Consider the following 22,357-nt stretch of genomic DNA (forward strand, 5'->3'; position numbering starts at 1 on the left):
AAAAAAGCTACGACACTACATGGTAGCAAATCTGGTACGTTTGATCTCAAGAATGGATCCAATCAAGTACCTCTTTTAGAAACCAGCTCAAACAGGAAGGATGGCTCAATGGCTGCTATTGTTATCAGTGTTTGACATCACCTATGTTGCTCAGAAGTCTATCAAGGGGCAAGCTATAGCCAATCAATTGGGTGCCCACCCCATAGACGATGGAAGAGCCCTGGATGATGCCTTCCTAGATGAAGAAATCATAGCAATGGAGGAAGAAGACATGGTTAATGAATGGCAATTGTTCTTTGATGTCGCAGCTAATCAAAAGGGGTGTGGTGTAGGAATATTGCTTGTCACTCCTGATGGCTTTTACATGCCTTCGTCATTCTGCCTTGATTTCCCCTGTGCCAAAAATATTGCCGAATATGAAGCTTATGCCTTGAGACTCGATGCTGCTCTGACCATTAGGGTAAAGAGGATCAAGGTATATCGTGATTCATCCATTGTCATCTGTCAGACGCAAGGAAAATGGAAGACCAAGGATGAGAAACTAAAGTTGTGTCAAGAACATCTGGAAGAAGTGATTGGACACTTATAGAAGATCTTGTTCGAATACTTTCAGAGGGATAATAATCGATTTGCCGATGCCCTTACCCTATGGCTAGGATCCAACCATTCTTGGTGGAACAAAGAAGCAGGCCTATTTATCAGAATTCGGTGAACTCTCTCACTGTAGATGGTCGGTCTTGGTTTGCTCATATTGTGGATTTCATTAAGGAAAGGAAGTACTCGGTTGAAGCCATAGATAGAGAAAATAAATTTCAAAGGAGATATGCCACCTAGTTTATCCTTCAAGGGGACATGTTATATAAGAGGTCCTATGATGGAATACAGTTGTTGTGCATGGATAAAGAGCAAGCTGCAACAATCATGGAAGAAATTCATTAAGGCCTTTGTGGACCCTATATGAATGCTAGGATGCTAGCTGAGAAGATTCTCAGACTGGGATACTATTGGAACATAATGGAAGTAGACTGTGTGAGCTTTGTCAAGAAATGCCACAAATGTCAAATATTTTTCAATATAATACATATCCTGCCAATGGAATTGCACTCACTCAATTTTTGTTGGCCGTTCTCTACTTGGGGCATCAACATCATAGGAAAGGTCAACCCCAAGGCGTCCAATGACCATGAGTTCATCTTGGTAGCCATTGATTATTTCACCAAGTGGGTAGAAGCTCAGTCATATGTTGTCCTCACATCTGCTAAGGTGACAAAATTCATCAAGAAAACATCATTTGCCGATATGGAGTGCCTCAAGAGCTGATATCGAATCAGGGATCCCACTTCTGGGGCAAAACTGATAAAATTTGCATAAAGTTTGGTATCAAAAGGCTTCACTCTACCACTTACAGGCCACAGACCAATGGGGTAGTAGAAGCAGCTAACAAAAACATCAAGGTCAACCTATAGAAAATGGCTGAAACACACAAAGATTGGAAGTTGCCACTTGCTTTATGGGCATATCGTACTTTTGTACGATCCTCGACAGGGGTAACTCCTTTCTCCTTGGTATATGGGGCTGAGGCAGTCCTACCCATGGAAATTCTTGTACCATCCCTAAGGATGTAGAAACGACGAGCTCAACTTTCTCGATGTAAGACGTATGAAGGCCATAGATAATCTGAAGAAATATCAATTGAAAATGGTAAGGGCCTTCAACAAGAATGTGAAGCCCCATCACATAGAAAAGGGTGAGCTTGTTCTTCGAGAACAAAGAGCCCCAATTCATGACCCAAGAGGAAAGTTTAGGCCCAACTGGAGTGCCCCATTCACTATCAAAGAGATTCTACTAGGAAAAGCTGTGAAACTCATAGACCACAACGACGAAGAAATACCAGGACTGATCAACATGGATCAACTCAAGAGATATTATGTCTAAAAGGGTGAATAGCCCGAACTACGCTAGATCTGATTCCTATTAAGGGATACGTAGACAACTTGACATATGCAAGTGCGGTCTCAATAATCTCAAGGCAATAAATTGGTTCCCAGATTAATAATCAAGGTATCTAAAAGATCATCATAGCTTGTGTCCCCCAAGAATCATCATTTGGCATATAAGGCCATTAGGTATCTGTCATCCACCTATGGTCCTTCAAATTCTTATCCAGCCCTCTATCCACCAAAAAGTCACCACTCAACACCAGTACATCAAGGCTAGTTCATTTCCCATCCTTGATTAGTAAAAGAAAAAAACCAAAAAAAAGAGAAGATTTTGATGCAACAGTAGTAGAGGTTTGGTTGTGTCAATAGCTAATGAGTGATATTTTAATAAATCATCATATCTCCTCTTTGTTTGTGATGACTGTAGGATAGGTCATGGGCTCTTTTGATGAGACATTGAGAAAATGGACCTTGGACATAACCATTACTGCACCAGGACTGATAGAATCTATGAATATGCCAATGCTCAGCCAGGTCGGGTACATAGAATTACATCATAATTTACTCTGACAGGTATCTCAACACTAGGATACTAATCATCATGTATTTTGATTTGGGTTGGTTGAGATTTGCCAAACTCTCAAAGAATTCTGAGTTTGTATGCTATCTCCACCTAAGGGCAGATTGATCCAACCATCTTTGAAGGAAGATTTCTTAAAGGAAATTCAGGACTTCTTTGGATGGAAAAAGGAGGAAATGAAGCAATTCGTTAGGTATGTGAAGATCGACATTCTGAAGGTGGCCAAGATCTTCGTTCAGTATCTATCATTGGGAGGAATACATTAGCAAAGATACAGGATGCTTATCTACTTTGCATGATAGCTCGCTATGTTCTTCCATCTCCCAAACGTGATGCACCATTTGTTCTGATAGAAGTGGTAAAGTAATTGAAAGAAGGAGGTGATATCATCCTTATAGTCCTTACAGAAACACTCAAGGGATTTGATGACATAAGCCATAGCCATAAATTTGGACTCGATCATTATCAAGTAAGTCCAGCCATTTTCTAGATTTGGTTACTTGAAAAACTAAAGCTGACCAGGCCATTAAATGGATGCCAACTCGGAGTCCTTTACTATGAAGATAAGAGGGAAGTCCCAGAATTCAAGCTCCTCAATGATTGGGAGGAGTACTTATAAGGTAGAACTGCATATGATATTGCATGGAGATGCCCATGGTGGCCACAAGAGGATTTTCTAATAAAGAGCCCTAGATGCAATTACGTCAGGTTGATGGGATTGACTTATATGTCCTTTTACTTGCCCACCTACATCAGCAAGCAGTACGGATTGAAAGCAGAGGACCCAGAAGAGTTGGTGAACTTCTACCCACCCCAAGAACTGTCTCCCCACCTTATTACCTACATATCATGTCTGTGGTAGGAAAATTATTTCCATTCTATGAATTGAACTTGGTAGTAAAATAGCGTGATATTTGGATTTTTATGTTATTCTGATTATTCTAATGAAGACTTGAGTTGTGGAATTAATTGTGCCTAAAAATTCAAATTCATAAATAAGATTATGTTTATGTCACAAATGGATCTTCATTCATACAAGGCCAAATCTGGTAATACAAAAAGAAGGAATAAACATTAGGAGGGAAAAAAGAAAAAGAAAAAAGATATGCATGTGTTTGTGTTTGCAAGAACTATAATAACAGATCCCTAAGAGTCAAAATCCTTGTCTAAACCATACTCGGTGTCATCTTTATGGAACATCAAATTGCTAATAGGTGCCAATCTCAAGTTCGCCAACCTCTGGGTGAGATCTTGAATCTACGCATGTTGCTGGGCATTCTCCTATTGCTCGATGTAGGCCTTCGGAGACACCTGATGAGGACCATGTCAGTCAAAAGCCAATGAGAGGTGGTTGGATACTCACACAGTCATATGGAATAGGCAGCCTGAGAGAAGCATCTTTGTCCAGTCTATGCTCTAGGAGCCGAGGGATACCAAGATGGGCTGCACTGGGATATGACCAACCCGGGAAGCCATGAAAAGGGATGGTGGCCATCCAGAGAGATCCACCCATAATAGTAGAAGTTCCAATTCAGGATGGACCAGTAGCATCAACTTGTGACTGAACAATAGAAGGGTCCACATAACGTATCCTCCCCTGAAAGAACATCAATCAAAGCTAAACAAAAAGGGGAATCAAAGATTAGAAGGGATATTCAGGAGGAGCAACATACCGCTAGACCATTGGGACCAAAGGGAGTACAGACTGTCTCTTCCTCAATGAAGGTCTTGTAATGCCTATCCTGGTCTAGAAAGGAGTCATCCCACATTCCTTCTGCCAATCCCTCAATTTGATCCGTAGGAATATGCTCCGGATGGTGCATGGTAGGTGGAGGAAGACAAGGAGGGAAACGCAGGTCAAAATCAGACCACTAGGGTGTGACCCGCTCTCCCAAACACCAAGCATGGCCCTAGACTCCCCTAAACAGAACATGATTCTCTATTAGGTACTTGGCCCGAGCAACTTCATCAAGGTCCGAAAACCTAAGATGCTGAAACAGCCTTCAAGTAACCTACAAATTCAAGAAGAAGTAAGTACGGCACATGACAGAAGAAAATTTAATGCCAAACATGGCTTACCTCTATAAGTCCATTCAGAAGAGAACGAGCGGTGCCCCCTGGAGGATGGCAGTGACCCTGGAGTACTTGACTGTTTCCCCATCTCATAGCTGCGGGGAAAAAAGATGCTGAGGAGCCCTCAGTATGGGAGCCATAATCTCCAAATGTTTATAACACCAGGGCTGAATTGAAAAATTAAAGTAAGGAAGTGCAACCAAATGAAAAGAAATGTGTGCAGGGGCAAGAAGCTACCTGGAGAATGTAGCCTGCACCCTTGAGGCCCCGGTCCCCATATGCTAGAAGGTCGAAGGTCAGCAATAGGTAGGCATAAGTGGCTTCACCCTAGTCCCAAGTATCCAGATCCCGAATGTTCCAAAAAATGGCAGCCATATGGATATCTACCCCCCCTCAGAGGTCACTAAAGAGACACTGGCCCATAGTGAATAAGAGGAAAGAATGGGTCACCTACGTAATGTTACTAGGATTCACCCCCAAGCCGATCCTCCACCAACGAGCACTGATCTCACCTACACGGATATGTTTTTGATCATCCTCGATATCTATACCCATCAAGTCAGTGAACTCTCTGGTTTTCATGGCCTCGGGAAGGGTCAAGGGCCTCCCCCCAAATGGTATGCCTGTCAAGGCATAAAAACACAAGGGCGTGATGGTAATCTCGCCTGTCAGGAAATGGAATGAGTGAGTACTCGGCCACCACCTCTCAATCAGGGCTCCCGCCAATGTCGGACTAAACTTTCTAGTCTCCAATGAGACCAATCATCTCAGGTAAGATGAATCAACAAGCCCCTTAAATATGTAAGGAAGCACTTTGTACCAATCCCGAGCCAAATTTGGATGACCACATCTAGCCAAAGTAGGTGGTACCCCTTCATTAAACCTCTAAAACTAAAATAAGAAAATGATGATGAATAAACTGGAAAATACAAAGACAATGGAAAAAATAAATAACATGCAAAACTCACCCATGTACCCCATATGGAGTTGCATATGTGATCCCGAATCCTATTGATTATCCGTCTAGTGTACCAGTCTGCAGGACTCTCGTCCCCCTAAGAAGAAGTACCAAAACTCTCCATGCCATCAAGTTGGATTCCTCTGTGAGTCCTTCTCTTCTTTCTTTGAGCCATATTTTCCAAAACTACAAGGAACCTTAAAAATATTCATAATTTGCAAAAAATCCAAAAAAGAGTTCAAATACTCCAATTGGCTCCTTCCTTAAGAACTTTGGAGATCTTCAAGAGGAGGATGAAGAACTTCAAAGAAAACTTGAAGATCTTCGGAAAAATTTTGGAGAAACCCAAAAAAATTTGAAGAACCTCAAATCTTCATGAAAAGTCAAAAACCTGAGATCACCAGCTCACAAATCCTTCCCAACTCAGAAAAATCGGAATAGGAAATGAGCAATAGGGGGGACCATTTTATGGTTAAAAAATTCAAAAAAAAATTGAGATTCCAATTCCAAGGTGCAACTTGAAGATTCTTGCCACAAAACTCAAAACCCAAGTCAAATCTTGTGTGGTAGATAAAATTATATCACATGCATGTGGAAGGTAAAAGTCAAATTTAAGTGGAAGGTGAAATCCAAGTCAAATCTTCATCTGGTAGATAAAAATTATATCACATGAAAAGGAAAGATGAAAATCAAATTCAAGTGGTAAGTAAACATTTATGTGGTAGATAAAAGTTACATCACATGGAAGAAAAGAAAGAAAATCCAATTCAAAGAACCAAATTCAAGATTCTAGTCCAATGGTTCAAATTAAAGATTTTTAATCAAAGGCAAAAGAAAAATCAAGAAAAGAAGAAAATTTCAATGACTCGGCCCTAGGTGGCCCAATTTCATTGAACCAGCCCAAGGTGGCCCAATTTCATTGACTCAACCCGAGGTGGCCCAATTTCATTGAACCAGCCCCAGGTGGCCCAATCTCATTGACCCGGCCCCAGGTGGCCCAATCTCATTGATCTGGCCTGAGGTGGCCCAATTTTATTGAACCAACCCCAGGTGGCCCAATCTCATTGAACTTGCCCCAGTTGGCCCATCTCTTTGAATCGACCCCAAGTGGCCCGATCTCATTGGTCATTTTCATAGACTGGCACAACGAAGCCCAGTCTAGGAAAGTCAAGAATCAAGTACTAACATCTTTTGTAGCATTGAAAGAGCAGCAAATTTCTTTCTGACAATCGATGGCCTAGGTAAGATCCTAACCTTTAAAGTAGTTAAGAGATATTATCTGTTGCATCTTCAACTCCATCATTAGTCAGCAAGATGATGGTAGTACATGCTTCGAGTGACAAAATCTGGTTGTTCTTTTCTTTTCCCTTTGGCTGTTGGCATAGGCCTCTGCCAAAGAGGGGCATTCTATAGACACCCAATTTTGTCACCCTCCCCTAGCTATGATGACCTATGGATCATAGATGTGACCTCTCACTTCCTATTAACAGTGATGATAGTTGACTACGATAACCCAACCTGCAAACATTTCATACCCACCCAAGAATCCTGGAAGTTTCGTGCTGAAGAGAAGAAGGGTCCAATTTGGACTTTTTATATACAAAGGAATCTGGTAAAAAATTACCATATGGATGGATAGTACTCGGAATCACGATTCCAACGATATATGGTATGTCAAAATCAGACCGTCAGACCTCTTGCAATCATCCTTGAAAATTCACACCTCACGCTCACACCTCTACTGCATTGCATGCACCCTACTGCCCCGGGCCCCTTACTGCCTTGCCCGTGCCCCTCACTACCTCACACAAGCCCCCACGGTCCTGTGTGGCCCTACTACCTCCCGTGTGCCCCCGCACACCCCTACTACCTCGTGTGTGCCCCTGCTGCCTCGCGCAAGCCTCCTGCTTCCCTCGCGTGCCCATTCTACCCGTGCCCCTCTCTGCCCCCTGTGCACCCCCACTCCCTTATGCATGCCCCTGCTACCTCGCGTGTGCCCCCGCACACCCCTGCTGCCCCGCGTGCCCCTAGCATGCCCTGCTACCTTGCATGCCCTCGCTGCCTTGCACGTCCCTCCCCTTGCCTTGCGTACCCCTACCCATCCTCGGTGTTTTCACGGGCGCCTTCACTCCAATGACCAGTTTGGTGAAGGGATTCTCTCTTCACTTACTTGGACACTTTACACTACCCTGCTAGAGTACCCTACACTGCAACCTCCCATTGGCCCAAAAAGTATCTCTTCACTCCATTGGCCCAAAAATTTTCCTGGTAGCCTAAAATCTCACTTTGTTACCCCATTGGTTTAGAAAAATCAATTTTTAACCCTATTGGCTAAGGAAATTCCTCTTTCCTCCTCATTGGTACAAAAATTCTATAAATACCCCTCTCCCTTTCGTTTTTCACACTCAAGCCTCCTAGTGAGCACCCTTTGTAGAGAAGCTTTGCCCTTTCTCCTCCCCTCCCCACTTGAGGTTCTTCAAGTCTTTGAAGAAATCTTCATAAGATCTGAAGTGTTCTTCAGGCCTTCGAAGCTCTCCAATCCTTTACATTTTTGAGTGAGTATTTGGTGTAAGAAAAGCTTTGCCTTAGTCTCCCTCCCCCCTTTTGAGGTTCTTCAAGTCTTCAGAGAGATCTTCATAAGATCTGATGTGTTCTTCGGGCTTTCGAAGTTCTTCAACCATTTAGATTTCAGTCTATTCCTAGTGGAAGCTCTGCGGAGTGCCACCTTAGCCTAGCCCTCCCATAGCCTATCCTCCGTAGAAGCTCTACTGGGTGGCATTGGCCTCCCATATCCTTTCCCCAGCGAAAGCTCTGCCGGAGTGCCATCTCAGTCAAAATCCGAAAGTAACCGTTCTTAACCGAAACTCTATCCAAATATTACCATAGTCAACATCTCTCACAAAAGGAAGTTGGAGGTCAATACCATCTTCTCCTGAGCCGGGAGAATCCACAAGCCCATAAGACAGTTCATAATAGCACTAACCAAGGGGTCTACCCCTCTTGACCCAAAACAAGGGTCAAGCTCAATTTCTCAACCAAATTAGCATAATGTAGATTTTATATTGACCTTGTTTTAGTGTATATAATTATTTAAATTCAGTCAATGTATATATGCATGACAACTTAGCCATGCATGCGGAATAGGAATAATTGTTGAAAATGTTCGTTTTTAAGCATCTAATAGGAAGACCGGTTAAACCGGGTAGATTGGGTGCTTAACACCTTCCCAACTCTACAACCTGACACGTACCCTAAATCTCTAGACTAGACCAACTTTCAGGCCCTTTTCTCAGGAATTGGATCCACCCCCGAGTCCTAAGCCCATAATCCTAGGTGACGACTGTAAACCCTTTTGCATGATCCCAATCCCACGTATTGGACCATCATCAAATCCCCATCTCAATGATGACTTTTATACTCCGACGAAATAGGTCTCCATGTATCTCTGAGTGGCAATACGGTGGTGTGTGGCCCACAGTTAGGCACACATGACACACCCCTCCCTAAGAAAAAGAAAGAGAGGAGAAGGGGCCAAATGCAAAGTCTTATTCCTCCTCCCCCCCAAGGGAAGGGAGAAGAGAGGATTCTGGCTGCTACCTTCAAAATATCACACCACATTTCCAATTCAAATCAATCAACTCATAATGTAGCATCCACATAGTTCATTTATTAATCTAATCCCATTTTAATTACTAAGTCTCATCCTATGGGTTAAGTGCTACAAGCAACCTAGGTGGCATTCCCTACCCTGTACGTTGGGCCCTCATAAATACAAGCTCGTTGCAGGTAGGAGCCAGCCAGTCCCGGTTAGAGCCTTGGTCCCCCGGCTAACCCCTAAATAGTAACCCCGACACCATGGTTCCGGTTAGAGCCTCGGTTCCCCATGTGTCTGACATCCATGCATATGCTACACCATACCATGTTATGCCCTCTTAGGATATAGCTTGTCATATCCGAGCATAGAAGTCCTACACGATATACCACTAAGTGGGATTAGCCAATACCTAACCCTTATTGGCAAGGGGTTATAGCACTAGGGTTGTATGCCTAACCATATGCAAACTACATGCAAAAATCATCCAATATGTTGTGACTATAGCTATAAGACTAACCTCTAAGCCCACGGTACTAGAAACGCACCTCGGTGACACTGTGCCATAAACCGTCAATATTACATCCACTTTCACAAACACACACACACATGTGGTTCTAGTAGTAAGAATGACCTCAAGCCTATGGAACCGAAAACACATCTCGGCCACACCGTGCCACAAACCATCAATATTACAACCATCACCATGCACAACACACATCTGTGAACCCAGATGTAAGACTGACCTCTGAGCCCATGGTACTAGACAGAACATCGGCCACACTGTGCCACAGACCATCAATATTACACCCAACATCACATCCACATTCATATTATACATCAACAACTCATCATATCTCTTATTTAGTAACACTTGCTTCTAAAAATCAGATTTCACACACTTCATCCAACACACATGCATTACCACAGTAAATTCAGCAAGAAGAAGGGTAAATTGCAAGCAAGCACATTAAAGCATATTAGAATATAATTATACACAATAAAATACAGCAAGGAACATAAACACAACAAAACACAGAAGACCCCTCACCTAGACAATCCGAATTAGTTTCCACTTTTCCAGATGCTGAGCTTGTTCCCTCACAGTTAACTGGAACTCCTAAAATCAAAATTATATATCTATAGATATATATTAAAATAAACTTTGAGTTAATTTACATCCTAATTAAGTCACTTTATATTCCCCTATAAGCCCTACAGATCCCCTCTTAGACCCACACTTTGCTATTAAAGTCTGAGGGAAAAATGGTCTTTGGAAGCCTAACCGATTGGAGACCTTGGCCGGACCGGCCAGCTAGATGTCTCCCACCGGTCATGCCTTTTCTATAGAATTTCAATTCTATTCGTTCTTTCTGTAGGTTTCTTATCTGTTTGGCCATTACACCTCTATTCCTGCTTCATATCTTCATATCAGTGAATAAAAACTTCAATCTTCATCACTCAATTAATCCAACATTAATTTATTTTAATTAGTTATGATTAAATACCCATTTCAGCATAAATTCCATAATCAACTTCATAATCTCAAAATTTCCATTCATAGGTATGAATTAACATCAATTACCCTGATCCAAGTCCAATCTAAGGTTGCATACATGTACATCATCATAGATTTTACTTTGCACGTAAGAAATTGAACTTAAATTATCACGCATGAACTCTTACAACCTTAGTACAGAATTTAAGGTAAAATTCCCTTAAATCCATATGCTTTAGTTTTGTTTTAAAAATCTGAGTGAGAATTCTCACTTTCAAGTCCCAATCGGCCATGGTAAGTGTGCATCCCTACACATCTTCCAAATAAGTTCTTCAAATTAAGAAATCAAACTTCATAAAATGAGAATTCTGCTGAAAATTTTCCAGAATTCCTTCCTTACAACAGAATTCAGTCCTACCCCCCTCTATTTCTAAATTCCTTCTTACTACAAGTTCCTATAAGGAAGAAGTACCTACCTCTTTGCTGGATTCTACAGCAGCCTTCCAATTAAGTCCATCTTTTCCCCAATCTTCTTCTCTTCTTTTCGCTTCTTCTCTTCTTTTCTTCTTATTCTTCTTTCTTCTTTCGTCTTTTTTCTCTCCTTCTTCTCTTTTCCCATTTCGTTTCTTGTTTATAGCAAATGAGAGGAGAGAAAAAACTCTCCCTCCAATTTATAGGCTAACAGACTAGGGTCTGTTTGGCTGGGCATATTTTTTTCATAAAAACTCATTTTCTCCCTAACTATTTAAATTTTAATAACTTAGAATAGGAAATGTGTATTTATATAAAACCACTTGCATAATCACCCCTAAACATTCCTCTATCTATGGTAAAAAATGGGTAAAAACCCCTTTCAATTGGTGGGGCCCATTGAAGAAAACTCAATTTCTGGGCATTTTGTCCCTACGACAGGCAATCCTGTTGGCCAGAACCTTCTCCAACCGGTTCTGCCTTCTCCAACTTGTTGTTGTCCATCTTCTACCCAAAGTTTACCCACCTTATGTGAAACCATTTTATCATTATGGGCACTCCTAATCCCTCTTCAAGACTTTCATTTGGATCCTCAATTCAATCTCTATTTCTCCTACTCCATTAATTTTTAGTTTATTTTCACCAAATACCCTTCTTCATAAAATTCCATCTCTAGGACTGAGGGTTGTGAAATCAAGGTGTTGCACTGCCCTTTGAGGATGCATACCTATTTCTTAGGGAATTTGAGGAGGTTTGTGTTCTGATTAAGGTCCAACAGTTGACTGATGATGTTGTAAAATTAAGGTTCATAACTTTTGCACTCAAAGAGCAAGCTAAGAAATGGCTCTATGGTCTGTCTACCAATTCCATTATCATATGGGATTTGTTTACTTTAGTCTTCCTAAAAAAATTTCTTTCCTTTGCATAAAACCAATAAGCTCAAGAGTGACATTCTTCAATTCAGGCAAAAACCTAGTGAGTCGTTCTCTAAATTTATGGAGAGATTTAAGGACCGCCTTCAAGAATGCCCTCACCATGGAATTGATACATGAAAACTTTGTCAAATCATTTATAGTGGTCTTGATTATCAAACCAAGCAGTTATTAGAGTCTAGGTGCCCCAAAGATTTTACATCTTTTACAGATGCAGACAATGCTTGGAACTTTTTGCTTGAATTGGCTAAGAAAACCAGAGAATGGGAGTCTACTCAAGAAATTGAGAGGACAAATAAGGGTTACCTTGTAGAAGGTGTTGTGGCCAAAGAGGCTCAACTTGAGAGTATTATTAAGAGACTCGAAGCCATAGTAGTCAAAGGACCTACCCAACTGAACCAAATAAATCATTTTGTACCTATGTGTAGTTGGTGCCAATCTCCCACACATATGATGGAGGAGTGCCCTAATATTTCTAGTGTGAATGGTTTGAATGTAGGTTCTGAAAATGTGAATGCCATGTCCCAAAACAATCCTTATAGTTAGACCTATAATCCAGGATGGAGGAACCATCCTAACTTCTCTTGGAATCAAGCCAAGAATCAAGCCAAGAATCAAGCAGGTCCTAATTTTCATCCCTTGAGTCAAGGATAGTTTGTTCCCTAACAAGCAAATCAAAGGAACATGCCCCCCAATCAGCAGAATAATTTTAGGATCCCCACTCAATTTGCTATTCCACCACCTCATGTAAATCAACCTCCATGATTCATGAGAGGAGGAGGTGATTTGGCTAGGCTTCCTTCTTTAGAGAAAAGCATGGAACTTCTCATGAATACTTTTCATGACAAGCCAACATAACATAGAGAAGAAAAACTCCCAACTTGTTAATGTTTTGCATGAAAGGGAAAAAGGGAAGATGCCTAGTCAGCCTAAACCGAATCCCAGGAATGTAAATATATATCATCAACCAGTTCCAAATCAACAAGAGCCCTCCAACTAATGTAATGTTGTTTATGCTCTTAGGAGTGGTCGAGAGTACCAACAGGATGTTCCTAAATCTTCCCCATCTATTACTCCTGTTAACTCTCCTTTTGTTGAGGACACAAGTGTGCCTCTTATTCCAAGTTCGTCTTATGAACCTAAAGCAAGTAAAGATGATTTGGTCGAAGAAACCAAATATGACTCTTGCAAAAAAGAGAAAAATCCTTGCAGTCCTTATATTCCTCCTGTCCCTTTTTCTAATCGATCGGTAAAGAAAAAGAAGATTGCTTCCATGGAAGGTAGAAGTGAACATCCCTCTTTTGGATGCCATATCTCAGATCCCCACCTATGCAAAGGTCCTAAAAGATTTGTGTACTCACAAACGTATCACTAGAGTGCCCAAAAATATATTCTTGGTAGGCAACATTAGTTCCATAATTACTCAGCCTATAGCCGCTAAGTATAAGGATCCAAGAAGCCCTACCATATCTTGTCTATATTGAGCATGCCTTACTTGACCTTGGCACAAGTGTGAACCTTTTACCTTACCATGTGTATAAGCAACTAAGATTGGGAGAATCGAAAGCCACTAGAACTACTCTTTAGTAGGCAGATAGATCTGTTAAGATTCCCGAAGGGATGGTTGAGGATGTCTTACTTAAGGTAGGGGAATTTTTATTCCCTGTTGATTTCATTGTTTTAGACATCCAACCAATTTCCAACATTCGGTATCAGATCCCAATCATTCTTGGTAGACCATTCCTTGCCATCAGTAATGCCATAATCAGTTGTAGGAACGATATCATAAAACTTTCTTTTGGCAACACTTCTATGGATTTTAATGTCTTTAGGTTGGGTAAGCAACCAAATCCCCATGAGAAGGAAGTTCATATGCTCCAAGAAATTCTAGATTCCATTAAAACTTATTTTGATATTGATTTTGATTCTAAATTTCAAGAGTGTATGAAACAATTGGGTGAATTTGATGAGGGAAATATGCCTGAGGTTTGGAGTCTCCAACCACTTGTAGAGCCCAAAGGATGCTTATCTACCTTAATCCCTAAGCCTTCCATTGTTGAACCCCCTAAGCTTGAGTTGAAGGAGTTGCCCTCCAATCTTAAGTATGCTTTCTTGGGTAAGGATCACACTGTTACGGTCACCATTGCTTCTGATTTGATTTCAACTCAGGAGGAGGAGTTGATCGAGCTTCTAAAGGAACATAAGGAAGGCATAGGATGGACAATGGCTGATATCAAATGAATTAGCCCTTCTATTGTTCAACATCATATTTACCTCATTGAGGGATCCAAACCTTCAATAGAACCCCAGAGAAGAGCTAACCAAGTGATGAAGGAAGCCATTAAAAAAGAAATACTTAAATGGATGGATAATGGGATCATTTATTGCAGTTTTAACAGGGGTAAGCATATTTACAATAGATCATTTGAGGCTCTCATGAAGAAATAGGGGATCACCCATAAGCTGGCTATACCCTATCATCCTCAAACTAGTGCCCAGGTTGAGGTATCCAATAGGCAGATTACGGACTCCAACTAGCTGAGTTGGAGGAGGTTCATAATGATGCCTATGACAATGCTAGGATTTTTCTATCATAAAAAATCAAGGTTTTTCATAATAGAAAAATCCTTAGGAAGTCTTTCACACCTGGTGATAAGGATTTGCTTTACAATTCTAGGTTGCATATTTTTCCAGGCAAGTTACGATTCTGTTGGGATGGTCCTTATATTGGGCAAACTATTTTTTCTCATGGTGCTGTTGAGATGTTGAACCCTAGCACAGGTGCAATTTTCAAGGTCAATGGTTAACAGTTGAAGCCGTTCATTGAGTTGTCATCTTCTACTCTGGAAGAGGTCATGGATCTCCATAAACCTCTTTACACAGATGATTGACTTTTACCCAAGTATGACCCCTTGCATTGTCCTTACTTTTAATTCTTTCCATGCATTGAGGATATTGCATGATTTAAGTGTGGGGGAGGGAAACCAGTTTTTTTTTCTCCTGTGTTTGTGTTAGTCCTTCTTTGGTTTTTAACTAATGATCATACCATTCAGTTGCTTGATGTATGAAAGTAATAATTTTCATTAAGGTACCCATCTTGAACCATAAAAACCTTATTGAGAATAAAAAAAAAAATCCTGTGTCTTGAGATGGGACTCTCTTTTGAAAAATAAGAGACTCTTGTTTTACAGTGTTGGACCATATGTAAGTCTATGGGTTCCTTATAGTCTTGATTTGGAGTTGAGACCTTTTTTTTAGATTGGCATTAGTTGATAAATACACAATTTTAAATGAAGTTTGAAAAATGATATAAAAGTTGATTTCCTTGGAACTAGATAGGGCATTGCACCTCAGGAAGTGTGGTATCTTGATTAAAACTCTTAGGGAAGAAATTTCTGAAAGAACTCTAGCATATGCAAAAAGCGAAGTGATGTGGGCATATGTGGGCATATGCAAAAAGCGAAGTGATGAGCATATTTATGTGTGAAATCTAGGGTATAAAAGTATGCATTGTACATATTTAGAATGGATCTACCTTGGGCTTTATTCTCTTTTTGCAGGTTTTATATTTTCAAGGCCTTAAGGACTATCGGGCGCTATATCTCCAATTTTACATGTAAAGAGATCCTGTTTCTTTCTATGGTTGTGAAGAGAACAAAATTCTAAGTAAGATGGATGAGTTCAATTAAAAGTACACATTTATTTGGTCAACCATACAAGTGATTATTCTTTCCAGGCCAGAAAAAGAATAATGGATCAGAACTGAACTGAGATGCAGAACCAGCCCATCTGCAATTGTCCTAGGGGTATAAAGAATATTTCAAATACCAACAAGGATCGATGGACCATACCTTTAAGTGATTGAAGATTCATTTTTTGTAACAACAACTACCTAGCATAGTTGGTGAGTTGTGGTGTGTAAAATCCCTTGCTTATTAGGAGGTCTCAAGTTTGAACCTCTTGGCTACCATTTTTTGGAGATTTTTTTTTTAAAGATTTTCTCTCTTCTCTCTCCTCCACCTCACCACAAAATCCTCCAGGGGGATCCACCCTTTGACATCCTCCACTCTCTCCTATTCCCTATAAAAGGGAGTCCACCAAACCCTAAAGGAGGGATCCTCTTTTACTCTCTTTTTCTCTAATTTTTAGTTCTGCTCTCCTTCTAGTTCTAGTTCTAGTTCTTCTTAGTTTTTCTTACTTTAAACACTTTGGTAATTGATTTTTATTTCATGAATGCAAATTTTTTTTTTTTATGGTTCATGTTATTCAAGTTGTTCAAAGGTGTAATAATTTTAATTTCTAGTTCTAGGCTTAGTTCTAGGTGACAAGAACAAGCTATGGAGCATGTCTTTAAAGTTCAATTTTTCTCTTTAGATTTGTTTTCTCTAGTACTAGCAATTTCAGATTTGGTTTATTCTATATCTGGTTTTTAGTACTGGTAGTATTTCAAATCTCAATCAATTTTTCAAATTCAAGTATTGAAGTTCAGGTAAGTAGGCTTCTACAGTAGTAGTCTCACCCCTCTCTCATTCCCTCTTCTTACTACCCATTCAATTCTTAATCTAGGATTTAAATTTCAGATTTTATTTTATTTGATTTCTCTCCCTTTCCCCCAAGGTTCATGGCTAGATTTTGTGTTGGTTTTGCCCCTCTCTAGCTATGAAACCATCATTTTATTTTGATTATTTATATTGCATCATTTCCCCTAAAGCCAAGTAGAAAAGCCCTTGTAAGAGTACTCTCTGGTCAAGAGGGAAAGCTCATATTATTTATGGTGCATCCCTCGGGCTAAGTATAGATACCTACTTGTGTGCCTCTCTCTAGCTTTTTCCCTTTTTATTTTATTTATTTATCTTTTCAGCACTTTTATGTTTAGTTATTTTCTTTTTAATTGTGTGGTTGGAGTATTTAAATTCCTAGATGATGAATGGTTAGGGTTAGATGTGAATGGTTAGGTCATTCATTTTTTATTGCAATTTCAATTCCAATTTCCCTAGATGTGTTGGTTAGGACGCTTTTAGATGCATTTGTGTTAGGTTGGTAGTTAGAAATAGATCACCATAATTAATCTGTGCACTTTCACATTATTAGAAGAAGCCTAAAATAAAGTGGCTGCTCTCCTTGTGTTCGACCCGTTAGCTACACTGATCCATACGCTTGCGGTTACTTTTAAAATTCAAATAAGTTTTTAGCACCGCTGCTGGGGAGACAGTTTCATGTTATTTTTTGCTTTCTTTCGTTAAATCGGAGTGCTTTGTTTGCTTTATTTTGTTTTTATTTTTCTTTTATTGAATTCCTGAGAAGAACAACTTGCAATAATAGTTGTATAGGTGGAGGTCGCTAAGCCTCACCATATGATAAAGATAGGTTTCACCCTATAGCAGTACCTCAGAAACTGAGCAACCCCAGATCCCTACCGAGAAGCTCCCAAAAATCCACAAAAAAAATAAAAAATCAAAATTATAAAAAAAAGTTTTTTCTTTCCATTCTTTTGTGCTTGTCTTACTCTAGTTGTGGGTAGTTTTTTGTTGCATGAGTGTTAGGTGGATAAGTAATACTAAGAATTGGTTAGAAAGAAGAGATTCAAGTAGTGACCCTATACGTTTGCTCTCTTTAAAACCTTTCAATATGGGAGACCAACAGCAAAACCCTCCACCTAAATCTTTGAAAGATAGGTTCTACCCTACTAGAACAACCAAACCTTCCTACATAGTTCTACCACAAGTCCAGTGCAATAATTTTTAGTTCAAATCTCAATACATCACTATGTTGTCCCATTTTCATGGGCTGACCTCTAAGGTTGCATACCTATTTCTAAGGAAATTTGAAGAGGTATGTGTTCTAATTAAGATTCAACAGCTTTCTGATGATGCAGTTCAGCTTAGGTTCATCACGTTTGCATTGAAAGACAAAGCTAAAAAGTGGTTGTATGGGTTACCCACAAATTTCATAACCTCATGAGAACAATTCACAGTTGTCTTTCTTAAGAAGTTTTTCCCAACTCACAAGATCAATAAGCTTAGAAATGATATCCTTCAGTTTAGGCAAAATCCTAGTGAGTCCTTTTCCAAACTTATGGGGAGATTCAAGGATCCACTCCAATAATGCCCTCATCATGGCCTAGACTTATGCCATTTATGTCAAATAATTTGTGAGAGTATTGATTACCGAACTAAACAAATGATAGAGTCTATGTGCCCTAGGGGATTCACATCCTTTACAGATGAAAGAAAGGCATGAGAATTCTTACTTGACTTAGCTGAAAAAATCCATGAGTGGGAATCAACCCAAGAGAGTGAAAGAACCATAGGAGGAAAAGAATATTTTGTGGATGGGTTAGTAGCCAAGGAAGTACACTTAGATAGCCTTATCAAAAGGATTGAGGCTATTATTCCTAGAGAACCATCATCAGTCAATTTGGTTAAGATGTGTGCTCGGTGCCAGTCCCATGGACATTTCATAGAAGAATGCTCCAACACCTCTGGGGGCACTTCCAATGAAAGTGTGAATGCCTTATATCAGAATAATCTATATAGTAACACTAATCCAAGATGAAAAAATCAACCAAATTTCTCTTGGAACCAGGGCAACCAAGCAGGGCCTTACAATTTCCATAGTCAAGGTCAATCTAGACCCCAAAGGCCTCCCTTTGCACAAAAACCTTTTACCCCAACTATTTTTCCTAGGCCAAATGTAGGACCTCAGGCTAGTTTCCCTAGGCCCCCTCTTTTATCATCTTATCAGCAACCCCCTGGGTTTACCAACACTGGAGAGGCAAGTAGGGTAAGTGATTTGGAAAAGAATATGGCCCTCCTTATGACAAGACATCAAAATCTCATGAGAGAACTCACCCAAGTTGTCTCAATTTTATGTGAAAGGGAGAAGGGAACTTTGCCCAGTCAACCAAAGCCTAACCCTAGGCATCATCAGCCTGTTAGTTCACAAGCACCAACTAATGCACCACTGAATGTAGTATAAGGTCAGACCCAACAAGGGCCCTCCAACCAATGTAATGTTATTTATACCCTTAGGAGTGGTAGAGAGTACCAATAGAGTGTTCCTAAATCTTCTCCATCCATTACTCATGTTAACTCTCTTTCAGTTGAGGACGCAAGTGTGTCTCTTGTTCCAGGTTTGTTTGATGAACCTAAAGATTCTTCTGAAATTAAAGATGATTTGGTTGAGGAAACCAAACATGATTCTTCTAAAAAAGAGCAAATCTCTAATAGTCCTTATGTTCCTCCTGTCCCCTTTCTGAACCGGTTGATAAACAAAAAGAAGACTACTTCCATAGAAAAGATTTTAGAAGTCTTCAAAAAGGTAGAAGTGAACATCCCTCTTTTGGATGCCATATCCTAGATCCCCGCCTATGAAAAGGTCCTGAAAGATTTGTGTACTCACAAACATATCACTAGTGTACACAAAAAGACGTTCTTTGCAGGTAACATAAGTTCCATAATTAATCAGCCTATAGCCGCTAGGTATAAGGATCCAGGGAGCCCTACCATAGCTTGTGTCATAGGCAACACCTACATTGAGCATACCTTACTTGACCTTAGCGCAAGTGTGAATCATTTACCTTACCATATGTATAAGCAACTAAGATTGGGAGAATTGAAAGCCATTGGAACTACTCTTCAATTGGTAGATAAGTCTATTAAGATTCCTAAAGGAATGGTTGAGGATGTCTTACTTAAGGTGGGGGAATTTATTTTCTCAGTTGATTTCATTGTGTTAGACACCAAGCCCTTCTCAACCAAGGATGAGATCCCAATAATTCTAAGAAGACCATTTCTGGCTATTAGTAATGCATTAATCAATTACCAAAATGGTTTCCTAAGCTTATCTTTTGAAAACCAAGCTGTTGAGTTTAACATGTTTAGGATAGGCAAGCAACCACATATGGAAGAAGAAATATGCTTGAGGATTTTCTGGAGTTTTTTGATGATTTAATTACCAACTTTGATATTGATTTTGATTCAAAATTCAAACAGTGTATGGATGAGTTGGATGATGATAATGAAACTTTCTTTTCTAAAGTCTTGAATCTTCACACACCTGTGGAGCCCTTAGGACCCCTTTCCAATTCCATTCCCAAACCTTCCATAGTTGAGCCCCCTAAGCTAGATCTTAAGGAGTTGCCATCTAATTTGAGGTATGCTTTCCTAGGGCCTGACCAGACTCTCTCTTTAATAATTTCTTTAAATTTGACTTCTAGCTAGGAAGTGGAGTTACTTAAAGTGTTAAAAGAAAATAAGAATGCCCTAGGTTGGACCATGGCTGGTATCCAGAGTATAAGCCCTTCTATTATACAACATTATATACATCTTATGGAGGATTCCAAACCATCCACGGAACCTCAAAGAAGAGCTAACTCAGTGATGATGGAATCCATTAGGAAAGAGATTCTAAAGTGCTTGGATCATAGAATAATTTATCCTATTTCTGACAGCCAATGGTTAAGCCCAGTTCACATAGTGCCTAAGAAGTCTGGTGTGACAATAGTTCCCAATGCCAATAATGAACTAATTCCAATCCATGTCCAATCAGGGTGGAGAGTGTGCATAGACTACAGGAAACTTAATACGGCAACCTGGAAGGACCACTTTCCATTATCATTCATTGACCAGATGTTAGAGAGGTTAGCTGAACATTCCAGCTATAACCAAATTCCAAATGCTTTAGAGGACCAACATAAGACCACTTTTGCATACCCATATGGAACATTTGCTTACAAGCGTATGCCCTTTGGGCTTTGCAATGCCCCTGTGATGTTCCAATAATGCATGATGAGCATCTTTTCTAACATGGTCGAAAAATTCTTAGAAGTATTTATGGATGACTTTTCAATTCATGAGAATTCCTATTCTGAGTGTCTTCACCATCTTTCCCTAGTTTTGAAAAGGTGCATATCTAAGAATTTGATTTTGAATTGGGAAAAATGTCTTTTATGGTTAAATCTGGTATTGTTTTAGGCCATGTAGTATCCAAGGAGGGAATTAAAGTAGATAGAGCCAAAGTGGATTTAATTGATAATTTACCACCTCCCCAATCTATTAAGGACGACTAGTCTTTTCTAGGCCATGCTGGCTTCTATAGAAGGTTCATCAAGGACTTTAGTCAATTAGCCCATGCTCTCACTGCACTACTTGCCAAAGATTAAACTTTTGAATTTTCTAAAGAGTGTCTAGAATCCTTCAAGAAACTTAAGAAGGAGTTAACGAATGCACCCATGTTCAACCACCTGTTTGGACTGAACCTTTTGAACTGATATGTGATGCTTTAGATTTTGCCATAGGAGAGGTTTTGGGTCAAAGGATTAATAAGATGCCCATTATCATTTACTATGTTAATAGGACCCTAAATGATGCAAAACACAACTATACAACCATTGAAAAAAAAATTTTACCTATTGTGTTTGCGTTAGAAAAGTTTTGATCTTACTTAGTTGGTTCACATGTGGTGGTGTATACTGATCATTCTACTCTTAGATACCTAGTTCAGAAGAAGGATGCCAAAGCCTGTCTCATTAGGTGGGTTTTGCTTTTACAAGAGTTTGATTTGGAAATTAGGGATAGGAAAGGAGTTGAAAACCTAGTTGCAGACCAATTATCGTGGCTTCCCAATTCCTTGACTATCGATTCTCCAGTTAAAGATAATTTTTCAAATAAACAGTTGCTTACAGTGACCAGTGAACCATGGTTTGCTGACATTGTCAACTTCTTAGTTTCAAGTGTGACTCTGGATCATTGGACCACTGGGAGAGATGATTCCACATGTTCGTGCATCTTGTGCCAGTCTAACTGGAGGGGATTCGTATCTTCCGATCCCAGATGGTAAGTGACCCAACACCTCACATATGAATCCCAACATGTATCGAAATTGCCAAAAGGCCTTAAGCATGGCCAAGGGCAACTACCCATGCAAGATCAGCTATTGGACAGTAAGCAGTCAAGACAGCAAGCTACCTTGAACACCAAAAATAAGCCACCAGATCCACTGGACCTGAATCTGGTCGGCTATTTCCAGTGAGCCTAACAGGCTGTTGTCATGGTTTCGATGCCCGTGGGTCTCACCACTCGCATTGTAAACGTTCTCGGATGATCCCAAATCATCCCCCACATTTTTCTCTTGATATGAACGATTTTCAGACCTAAGTGGTCAAGTTCTCAAGCTCCAAAAGTCATAATAACCCGATCGATCTGATTAGGGTCCAGCCAAACAGACCCTAAGGTCCAAAATTAACACTTAAGTATGAAATGAGGAATTCATTCCTCATTTCTCTTGTGTCCAATGTAAGAGAGGAGAGGAAG

At 40.0% G+C, this 22,357-nt stretch overlaps 1 long non-coding RNA gene and 2 other non-coding genes across 3 annotated transcripts; all 3 read right to left on the bottom strand.

The window, feature by feature from the left end:
• Positions 1 to 3,550: 3,550 nt before the first annotated feature.
• On the bottom strand, positions 3,551 to 11,258 carry LOC122089784. Its single transcript, XR_006143346.1, has 4 exons — positions 11,118 to 11,258; positions 4,600 to 5,737; positions 4,194 to 4,532; positions 3,551 to 4,117 (listed from the first exon to the last, which is right to left on the bottom strand). It is a non-coding gene; the product is annotated as an uncharacterized LOC122089784 (long non-coding RNA).
• A 789-nt stretch (positions 11,259 to 12,047) lies between these two features.
• Positions 12,048 to 12,154, bottom strand: LOC122072444. Its single transcript, XR_006138459.1, has one exon. It is a non-coding gene; the product is annotated as a small nucleolar RNA R71 (small nucleolar RNA).
• Positions 12,155 to 18,059: 5,905 nt separating this feature from the next.
• On the bottom strand, positions 18,060 to 18,166 carry LOC122072445. The gene has a single exon (XR_006138460.1). It is a non-coding gene; the product is annotated as a small nucleolar RNA R71 (small nucleolar RNA).
• Between the last annotated feature and the right edge of the window lie 4,191 nt (positions 18,167 to 22,357).

Source organism: Macadamia integrifolia, chromosome 2 (genome assembly GCF_013358625.1).
Source record: "Macadamia integrifolia cultivar HAES 741 chromosome 2, SCU_Mint_v3, whole genome shotgun sequence".
Lineage (NCBI taxonomy): Eukaryota > Viridiplantae > Streptophyta > Magnoliopsida > Proteales > Proteaceae > Macadamia > Macadamia integrifolia.